Source organism: Eleutherodactylus coqui, chromosome 1, assembly GCF_035609145.1.
Source record: "Eleutherodactylus coqui strain aEleCoq1 chromosome 1, aEleCoq1.hap1, whole genome shotgun sequence".
NCBI lineage: Eukaryota > Metazoa > Chordata > Amphibia > Anura > Eleutherodactylidae > Eleutherodactylus > Eleutherodactylus coqui.
This window is the reverse complement of record NC_089837.1, coordinates 459,674,928-459,686,815: the sequence shown is the minus strand read 5'-3', so window position 1 is coordinate 459,686,815 and position 11,888 is coordinate 459,674,928.

The window sequence follows — 11,888 nt, the reverse complement described above, 5'->3', positions numbered from 1 at the left end:
AACAATGCCAGCGGCTAGAGAGAGAATACATCGCAGACCCAACAGACATTAAAAAAGACAGATGGCTCCAGACGGGCAGAAATTATTTATTATACTTAAAAGAAAAGGCCCAGAGGAACCTTTTCTACACCCGACAATCCTTTTTTGAACTGGGAAATCAATCTAGCAAACTATTAGCCTGGATGGCCCGGCGAGAAACTGCGCCCCAGACCGTACTAAGAGTCAAATCAGCCCAAGGAATAACACTCACTGACCCAAAAGAGATCTTGAATAGATTTCAACAATATTATAACGATCTATACCAAACATGGACTGACTACTTACCTGAGGAATTGGAAATCTACTTAACGGATATAATATTCCCAGAACTACAAGACGCCCATAAATCCCTACTAGACTCCCCCATAACAAACGAGGAGATTGAGGAAGCAATAAACGACATGGCAAAGAACAAAACCCCGGGGCCGGACGGTCTACTGATAGAAGTCTATCAACAATACAAAAAAGAAATTATACCACACCTACTCTCCCTATACGAACATATATTTGATAAAAAACAACTTCCAGAATCAATGTTAGAAGCCACCATAGTTCTCATCTTAAAGCCAGAAAAAAAAACAGAAGACTGTAGCTCGTATAGGCCTATTTCATTACTGAACACAGACTACAAAATCCTCACTAAAATATTGGCTTCACGCCTAAACCAAGCTAGAAAAGATACTATACACCCAGACCAAACAGGATTCATCCCCGGAATGTCCACGTCAGACAATATTAGAAGAACGCAAGTGATTACGCAGGTGGGGTGGAGGTGAAGATCGGACTGGGCCCTGGCCTCGTTAGATGCAGCTAAGGCATTCGACTCGGTCGAATGGCTATATTTGATGAGGACCCTACGGAGGTTTGGATTCGGGGATGCATTCATTAGATGGATCTCTATTCTATACAAGGCACCGACGGCTAGGGTGGTGGTGAACGGCTTGACCTCCACCTCCTTCCTGCTTCACAGAGGGACCCGACAGGGCTGCCCGCTTTCCCCCCTCCTGTTCGCAATTGTCATAGAACCCCTGGCCTTGAGAATCCGACAGCACGCCTCGTATAGAGGTGTCCAGATGAGACCCAGAGAAGACAGAATAGGGCTATACGCAGATGACCTAATACTATATATGTCAGACCCCAAGAACACCCTACCATTAGCTATCACCCTAATAGATCAATTTGGAAATTTTTCAGGCGTTCGCATAAATTGGCAGAAATCCGCATATATGCCTTTAAGACCAGAGGGATGGCAGACAGGGGAGGTATTTTGCAACCTGCAAGTCACCCCTCAATTTAAATACCTCGGGATCCATATTACCAGAGACCATACCCTGAGCCTCGACCTAAACATCACCCCCTTACTGACAACCCTACAACTAAAACTGAAATCCTGGAGCTCTCTGCCACTGTCGGTAGCAGGCAGAATAAATCTCATAAAAATGATAATACTCCCCAAGTATTTATACTGCCTAGAACACGCAGAGACAACAATACCACAGAAATTCTTCAAAAAAACTAACTCCCTAATAATATCATTCATTTGGGGGAACACCAGAGCCAAACTCCGAATGGACACATTACAACGACCTAAAGAAATGGCAGGAATGGCACTGCCAGACTTTAAGCTTTATTATCTAGCGGGGCAGGTCAGATATATCCGTCACTGACTGTCGGGCTTTTCCCTCCCCAACTCTGAGCACCACCTGATGTTCTTCCTCTCGGAGACATCTCTTTGGATCCTCCTGGAAAAACCAGTATTGCTGACTAAGCAGATGCTACCCATCCATAGGCTCGCGACTAATGTATGGCAGGCATGTAAGTTACTGACCAAACGAAATGGCACCCCTCTGGAGACCCCTTTATGGGACAATAGAGCACTACCACACCTGGCGAATCTACCAGACAAACAATTTTGGGCAAATCTAGGAATCACTACCTTAGAACATTTATACTCCGACCAAGTACTAATTTCATTCGAGCAACTACAACAGCTATACCAAATCCCAAGAACGGGCTTCTATAGGTACCTACAACTTAGGCACGCGTTAACAGCACAATTCCCAGAACCTAGACAACCCTTCTCTCAGTACCCATTAATAGTTATATTGTGCACCCAGGGACCCAAAGGATTGATATCGGCGTTATACACCCACTTGTTACAATCCAAGATCCCCGAAACGCCAATGACAGTAGTGGAGAGATGGAAAGAGCTCATTCCCGCTCTCACTAGTGAGGACTGGGAAGCTGCAATGTCCACATACACCGCAGTGTCACCAGCAGCAAACAACAAACTGACACAATTATATATACTACACCAGTGCTATCTGACGCCGATCAGACTGCATAAAATGAATAGGATACCTACAAACCAATGTCATAGATGCAGAGCCCCCAATGCAAACTTCAACCATTTAATATGGAGTTGCCCCAACATTCACACATACTGGGGAGAAGTCACAGAATTCTTAACTCAATTGATGGGTATACCAGTACCACAAGACCCAGCAGTGTGCCTACTGGGCATCCTAGACGAGGAACAGTGGCAATACCACGACAGAATACTCCTCACTAAGACACTATTCTACGCCCGCAAGGCAATAGCTTTGCGTTGGATGGATAGACACCCCCCGACACTCTCAAAATGGCAGAACATAATTAATGCTATCCTACCATATGAAAAAATAGTATACAAAAATAGAAAATGCCCCGACAAGTTCGATAAGGTGTGGGAAAGATGGTGCGGATCAACAAGTACAATATTCACGCAAGACCGATTCCAAAACCTGCTGAGAGCAACTGTACCTAGAACGAACCGGTAAATCACGAGGGAGTTATGGCCCTCCACTGACACCATGAGCAAATATAATACCACAATGTACCCAATACCAACATGTGTTAATGTAACGTATTTAAATGTAATTATAGAATCATAAGAGCCTATGATGTAACCAAAGTTGTTTATTCATGCAATGTACGAAATACAAACTGTTCAATAAAACGAGTTTTAAAAAAAAATGTTCTATCCTTGTACAAAACTATCAAATGTTAGGAATTTCACCAAAGCTCTAGGCCAGACCTAAGATGCCCTGGTTCAGTATTTTTTTAACTTAAAGGGAACCTGGCGCGTCCCCACAGCACCACAAAATAAATTCTGGTACTGTTAGGGAACATGTCAGAGTTGGGTGTTGTATTGTATTTTATTTTATCCTTGTCTGGATCTTGCAGTCTCATCCGCTGTATATAACAATAGCCTCACCCAGCTCACTAGCCAAGCCAGAAAACTACTGCACATTGAGGGGACACAAAACCCCAAAATCTGTATGTGTACAGATTCTGTCTTGGTTTTCAATTCCCAGCCATTGCTATAAGGCTTGTAGAGAGTCTGACATTGGCTTGCAGGAATGCTGCCTTCCAATAGGTGGTGTTGCAGAGGTTTTGTTCCATTTTCCTTATTTGTCAGCTGCCTGTCACGCCCCCCCTAACAGTACCATAACTTAGTTTATGGTGCTATGGTGACATGACAGGTTCCCTTTAAGACTGGGTTTCTACAGTGCATTTAATGCATGTGTTCAAAACCACACACGACAGCCAAAGGCTGCACTATCTTGTTGGGTATATAAGCAAGACCTTCCTCATGAAAGACAAGATTCCATGATCTTCCTTGCAATGAGGTATCCAAGGAAAGGCTCAGCATGGCACCGGTCACACTTTACAGCACTCTACTTCATCAGTGTTGTGCTGTGAGGGTGCCAGGACTGGAATCTCCCCTGCTCTCCAAAGGAGTTTGTATACAGATTGGGAGGTGAGAGGCACAACTGGAAGGGATCGTCCAGCTCCTACAAGGCCACCATCTCTAACCACATGTGCAGGAGCCAGCATAGCCTCATGGCCCAGCTCCAGCCAGACTGGATCAGTGGAGGGCCAAGTTTGAAAGTAGACCTGGGGAGTTGTAGTAGCCCGAAGGTGCCGTGGATCACAAACCTTCATAGTGTATCAACCCTAATAAAACAAACATCAACAATTTGTTAGCTTTCTTTTTTCAGGCAGGGAAGAAATTCTCAGTCTTTACTCAGTTGTTGGGTTCAATACAAACTGTTGTACCTGTTTTATCAGGTTAACGGTTTCACTGAAATGGACTAATCTACAACCAGGCAGCTGGGAAGGATGGAAAACGAGGCAAGTCTTTCTGACATGGCTTGGCTTTTTTCCAAATGAATTTGACCCATTGAGGAGCTCCCAACTGTAGCACCACTTCACATCAGGGAATATGCCCAGCACTTCATTCAGCAGTGTAGCTGCACAGACTGTCTCCACTTTGTCTCTTTCCAGTCAAACTACACATTACAAATAACTAATATTTGAGTTTCTGTTGTATCAGTCGGCCACAACTGAACCTCTTACAGTGCCACAATGCCAAAACCTAACCCACAGTTTGTTATGAGTACAGATGAACTACAAAAAAATATATATTTGGTAGCATGTACAAGGTAGCTAGCTGGACCCCATAACGAGGATTTTAAAAAAAGCTCCTTTTATTAAGGTGCTGGATTGTGTCAGAGGCAGTGGAGCAGGGACCTAACTAGTGCATGTGGTCTCACCCAGGCTCTGAAGCTTTAGGAGGGCCCAAAAGCTCACCTTTTCTTAGGAGACTAGTAGAGATGATCGAGCATGCTCGATCGAGCAAGATCATACTCAAAGGTGCTCATTACTCGAGCAAGCACCACACGGTGCTCATGACAATTTCATCTCCCCTCCCCGTGTGTTTAGCGCCATTTTTTTAGCCAATAAACATGCAGGGAAGGCTTTACCACTTCCTTCTGTGATGTGCCAACCCTGTGCACATCCATAGCAGTGACTGGCTGGGCTGATCAGATGACCTCCGAGTATAAACACTCTGGTCACCTGAGGCTCACCTCACACGCATGAGCTGAGGGATAGAGCTGCCGCTATAGGGAAAGCGACAGTGTAGGGTACAGATTGCGGTTAGGTAGGGATCCTTGCTCCAAGAACCAAACAGTCCTTTCTAGGTGCACACAATTTTTTTCTCAAGCATCCCAGCTGTATACTGCATACTGTTACCGGTTTTATGCAGTATACTGCTAGTGGTGTACACAGGGTAGATAGGAAGTAACAAAACTCCTATCATTTCTTTTTTTTTTTTAAACTTTTTTTGCCTGCTGAAAGCGTACATTATATACCTGTGTGTTGGTGCTGTGAATCCATGCTATCTAACAGTATACGCACTTGACATTTTTTGGGGGCCTGCTGATAGTGTACAGTATATAACCAGCTCTGGGTGCTCTCAGTCTACACTATCTAACAGTATACACTGCTGATTGTGTCTAACTTGGCCTATAAGCGTACGCAAAATAACTTGCATTTTGTCCAAGTGCATTATCCAACATGATGAAGACTAGGGCTAAGGGTCGAGGTTGAGGATGTGGGCGTCCAAATGAGGGTGTAGGCTGAGGTCCTGGGCGGGGTAAAACAGTGCCTGCTGCTGAGGGATTAGTAGAGTGCTGTGCATCTACGCTACCTAGCTTCATCTCACATTTTGCAGGTCTGCGTGGTACACCATTATTAAAAGCACAACCATGCGATCAGGTGATGACATGGATAGCGGATAACACATCCAGTAATTTATCCAACACCCAGTCTTCCACGCAGTCCACTCCTGCTAGCCAAGGGACTGCACCTCTGAATCCTCAGGCTACTCCGTCTTCCTGCCAGCCTGGTCGCTCCAGGAATAGGAGAGATTCAGAACAGGCATACTCCCAGGATCTCTTCTCGGGTCCCTGCCCTGAGTCGGAATGTTCATCAGCCACCTGAGGAGTTTGTCGTGACCAATGCCCAAAATATGGATCTTTCACAGACTCTGAGTGATGGGGCTGGGGACTTCCAAATAGTGTCTCAAGAGCTATTTGTGGATGATGATGAGACACAGTTTTCTGTCAGTGAGGTGGTTGTTAAAGCAGTAAGTCTGAGGGAGGAGCAGACTGAGGATTCAGAGGAAGAGCTGGTGAATGATGAGGTGACTGACCCCACCTGGGTTGCTAAGCTTACTGAAGACAGGGCTTCAGAGGGGGAGGTAAGTGCAGCAGAACAGGTTGGAAGAGAAAGTGAGGCTGCCAGAGGGAGAAGCAGGGCCAGAGCAAATAATCCCCCAACTGTTCCCCACAGCACCTCCTTGCGGCAAGCCTCCGTGCAGAGGGCTAGATGTTCAAAGGTCTGGAGGTTTTGTTTTTTAATGAGAGTGTGGATGACTGACGAACAGTGGTGTGCAACCTGTGCTGCACCAAGATCAGCAGGGCAGCCACCACTACCAGCCTGACCACCACTAGCATGCGCAGGCATATAATGGCTAAGTACCCGACGAGGTGGAATGAGGGCCATTCACCGCCTGAAGGTCACACCACTGCCTCTTCCCCTGTGTCTCATCCTGGCACTGAGGTCCAATCCCCCTCTCAGGACTCAAGCCCGAGTGTTTCCCGGCCTGCACCAACACCCTCACCTCCACCAATGAGTCCCAGCGAAGCGTTCAGCTGTCGATAACCCAAGCATTGGAACGCAAGCGGAAATATGCTGCCACCCGCATGCACAATCGCAAAACTACTCAGTCTGGAGATGCTGCAATATAGGCTAGTAGAAACGTAGGCTTTCTGCAACCTGATGGGGCGGCCATCCCTCGGTACTTGGTCCACAGTTGTCACTATTTTTCCTATTGTGCCGTCCCAGCCCTACACCAGCACGTGTCACTGAATATAAACTGTGCCCTCACCAATGTGGTTACTGGGAAGGTCCACTTAACCACTGACACGTGGACAAGTGCTGGCGGGCAGGGACACTACATCTCCCTGACGACACATTGGGTTAACCTGGTGGAGGCTGGGACCGAGTTTGAACCTGGGTCCGCTCATGTGCTACTCACAGCGAGGATTGCGGGTCCTACCTCGGTCACGGTTTCTCTGGCTTATTATGCCACCTTCTCCAAACTCCCTCCTCCACCTCTCCATTACCATGTGTGAGCACGTCGCCTTCAGTCTGTAGCTCGAGGAGCTGCCGTGGGGAAGTGTCAACAGGTTGTGCTGAAACTCCTGAGCTTAGGTGACAAGAAGCACACCACCCAAGAACTGCTACAGGGTTTGACGGAGCATACAGATCTGTGGCTTTCGCCCTTGAACTTACAGCCAGGCATGGTGGTGTGTAACAATGGGCGTAACCTGGTGGCGGCTCTGCAGCTTGGCAGACTAACACACGTGGAATGCCTGGCCCATGTGTTCAATCTGGTGGTTCAGTGCTTTCTTTAAAACTACCCCAATTTGTCTAAGCTGCTCAGCAAGGTGTGTCACGTGTACGCACATTTCAGAAAGTCCACCACAGATGCTGCTACCCTCAGGACACTGCAACATTGCTTCCAGCTGCCAGTGCACCAACTGTTGTGTGACATGCTCACGTGCTGGAATTCAACGTTGCACATTTTGGCCAGGGTTTACGAGCAGTGTAGAGCCATTGTTGAATACCAGCTGCAACATGGCCGTCAGAGTGGTAGCCAGCCTCTGCAGTTCTTTACAGAGGAGTGGGCATGGATGTCTGACATCTGTCAGGTGTTAGGAAACTTTGAGGAGTCTATACAAATGGTGAGCGGCGATGCGGCCATTATCAGCATAACCATCCCGCTGCTTTGCCTCTTGAGAAGCTCACTGCTAAGCATTAAGGCTGATGCTTTGCGGATAGAACAGGAGATGGGGGATGACAATACGTCGCTTGATAGCCAGACCACGCTCACGTCTATTTTTCAGCGCATATTGGAGAAGGAGGGGGAAGAGACTGCTGCCCACACTGCAGACGATACCTATACTACTTCCTTCACATCTGTTCATCATGAAAGTCATCCTCCTAGTGAGGACAGCGACGTGTTGCATACTGGGACTCTGGCACACATGGCTGACTTCATGTTAAGCTGCCTTTCCCATGACCCTCGCGTTAGACACATTCTGGCCAACCAGGATTACTGGGTGTTCACCCTTCTCAACCCACGGTATAAGAAAAACCTTCCCACTCTCATTCTCAAAGAGGAAAGGAGTACAAGAGTGATGCAATATCACAAGGCCCTGGTGGAAAAGCTGATACTGAAGTTCCCATCTGACAATGCTAGCGGTAGAGGACGTACTTCAGTGTGCCAACTAGCAGGGGAGACAAGGGGACCAGGCAGCATATCAAGCGCAGGAAGGGGAACACTCGCCAAGGCCTTTTCCAGTTTTATGGCTCCCCAGCCAGAGTGTGTCACCACTCCCCAGTCTAGGCTGAGTAGGGGGGAACACTGTAAAAAGATGGTGAGGGAGTACATAGTCGACCATACCAATGTCCTCCATGATTCCTCTGCTCCATACAACTATTGGGTGTCAAAGCTGGACACGTGGCACGAACTTGCACTGTACGCCTTGGGGGTGCTGACCTGCCTGCCACTAGCGTGTTATCAGAGAGGGTGTTTAGTGCTGCTGGGGGGATTATCACAGATAAGTGTACCCGCCTGTCAACTGATGCCGCCGACAGGCTTACATGCATTAAAATGAACAAAGCCTGGATTTCCCCTGACCTCTCTTCTCCACCGGTGGAAAGCAGCGTAACGTAAAGTATCTTTAAGCTGGAACAGGAGAACCATGCACCCTCTATCACCCCAAAAAAGGGTAGAAGTACCTTGGTCTAGCCTTCTCTGATCCTCCACCTCCTCCTCCTAAACCAGCATGTCAGCACGCGGAACAGTCAATTCTTCAGAGGGCCAAAAGGCTCTGTAAAAACTAATTTTTTTGGAGGGCTGCTTCCGGGCTCTGTTAGCAAATTAAACAAGTACGAGCTCTATGTGAAAACATTTTTCTGGGTTTCACCTACACTCTTGGTACGCAAATGTTTCAGGGGTTCGCCTATACTCTTGGTATACAAATTTTTCAGGGGTTCACCTATACTCTTGGTACACAAATGTTTCAGGGGTTTACCTATACTCTTGGTACACAAATGTTTCCGGCCTTCACCTATACTCTTAGCAAACAAATTTTTCAGGCGTTCGCCTATACTCTTGGTACACAAATGTTTCAGGGGTTTGCCTATACTCTTGGTCAACAAATGTTTAAGGGGTTAGCCTATACTCTTGGTATACAAATTTTTCAGGTGTTCATCTATACTCTTGGTAAAGCAATTGTTTCAGGGGTTTGCCTATACTCTTCGTATACAAATGTTTCAGTGGTTCACCTATACTCTTGGTATACAAATGTTTCAGGGGTTCGCCTATACTCTTGGTACACGAATGTTTCAGAAGTTTGCCTATACTCTTGGTCAACAAATGTTTAAGGGGTTAGCCTATACTCTTGGTATACACATTTTTCAGGTGTTCATCTATACTCTTGGTAAAGCAATTGTTTCAGGGGTTTGCCTATACTCTTCATATACAAATGTTTCAGGGGTTCACCTATATTCTTGGTATACAAATGTTTCAGAGGTTTGCCTATATTCTTGGTATACAAATGTTTCAGGGGTTCCCCTATATTCTTGGTATACAAATTTTTCAGGGGTTCATCTATACTCTTGGCGTACTAATGTTTCAGGAGTTCATCTGCACTCTGGGTACAAAAATCTTTGGATTTAGAATGGGTGGTTGAATTGTGCAGATGTGTAGAAGTACTGGCATCTGAGTCACCTTTATGGACAATTTTGTGATGGAGGTGGCACGGAATTGGAATTATTGAAACCCAACAGTCCTTTCTAGGACTACAACTCCTCTCATTGTGTGCATCATCAGTTTGGCTGCCTGGGACCAGTAGTGTGCTCAAAGCATTCGCAAGCATCCCGGTTGTATACTGCATACTGTTACCACTTCTATACAGTATACTGCTACTGGTGTACACAGACTATATAGGAACTAGCAAAACTCATTTTTCATTGTTATTTGTTTTTTGCTGAAAGCATCTGCATAATAGGCCCAAGTGTGTCCCCCGTTGATAGAAGTAGCTTGGCCTATCCTTCTCTGATCTTCCTCCTCCTCCTAAACCAGCATGTCAGCATGCTGAACAGCCAATTCTTCAGAGGGGCCCATAGGCTATTTAAAAACAATTTTTTTTTTACCAGGGCTGCCTCCAGCCTCTGTCAAAACAATTTTTTTGGAGGGCTGCCTCCAGGTTGTCACCACCAATTTTGAAGAGGTTCACCATTACAGTTCAGCAAACTGCTGGTTTCAGCATCATACGCCCACAGAGTCCACAAAGGTTTCCCAGCGCAGTGTCCAGCCATCTGACACCTAGACAGAATTCATTGTCCTGCTTTTGGCCACTCAAATTTCTTCATGTGTCCCACTGTCCTTGTAGCGATCAAAGGAAGTGTAACTGATTTCATGAGACATTGACAGTTTCACTGTATGCCTGTGGTGGCAACTTTTGTGACACCTCCTGCTTAAAAAAAAATCTTTGGTTTTGGAATGCGTTGCTGAATTGTGCAGATGGTTAGAAGTACTAGCATCTGAGTCCGCTTTATGGCCACGTTTGTGGATCCTGACAATTTTGTGATGGAGGTAGCATAGGATTGCAATACTGATCAGCACTGTATAAGAAGACAGAACTCCTTGCACACTGTCTATTTTTGGATATAAGCAGACGTAAAATACCCTGAGTGATAAACAGACGTTTTGGGTCTGATAAACGTACACATCCCTGGGGGTCAGCGCTGGTCGCCACGTATTATCTCGTCTTACCACAGTTATCCGAGATACTGGATTTGAGCGTTCACAGGAAGCGTAACTGATGTAATGAGACTTTCACAGGTTCACTGTATACCTGTGGTGGCTACTTTTGTGACACCTCCTGCTTCAAACCAATCTTTGGTTTTAGAATGCGTTGCAGAATTGTGGATATGGGTAGAAGTACTGGCATCTGAGTCCCCTTTTGGGCAACGTTTGTGGCTCCAGACAATATTACCACAGACGGGGCATGGGATTGGACTTCTGATCATATGTTCATTTATCATCAATTCTCAGCACCATAGTGGGATATCGCCCACAATTTCAAAGGGGGTCACTGCCACCCTCTGCAGTGTGTGTCTCCGGTTCCTCCTCATCGAATACGCACTTATAAATAGACATGAGGGTGGTATGGCTATCAAGCGACTGTATAGCATGAGGACAGCTGAACGCTGCGCTGGGAAAAATTGTCAATATGCTCGTGCCTGCAGCCTATGGGGGGGATTGGACAGCAATGCCAGCATGTAACACAGGAGAAGAGGCAGTTGTGTCATCCGCAGGCGGTGATTGGCCTTGGTTGCACCTAGTGTGGTGCTTAGCTAAATATGACAGCGCATGTGCCTTGCTGAGTATGGTCTGTCCCAACTACATTGTTAGGGGGGTGAACACCAGGCTCTTGACCACAATATGGTTTAATAGTGCGACCTGGGAGCCTCAGATGCATCCATACATGCTGCCCCTGCCGTTCCCTATCCATATCTGTGGTGTTTCCATGACTTTCCAATGTTTTCAGGTGATTCACACAACCTCCCCTATGTGGAGCATAGGTCACCTTGAAAAATGATTGGGTCTCCCATTGACTTCAATGGGGTTCGTTACTCGAAACGAGCTCTCGAGCATTACAAAAAGTTCAACTCGAGCAACGAGCACCCGAGCATTTTGGTGCTCGCTCATCTCTAGAGACTAGTGCAAGAATTGTACATTAGACATAGGGGTCCGTGTTGCGGATTTTATGTTGTTGCCAGGCCCTATAGTACTAGGTGCACCACTGGACAGAAGCTTCTGGTGGTTTCTCCTCACTCCTGTTTATTAACCCCTTAGTGACAGCCCCATAGTGTTTTTACAT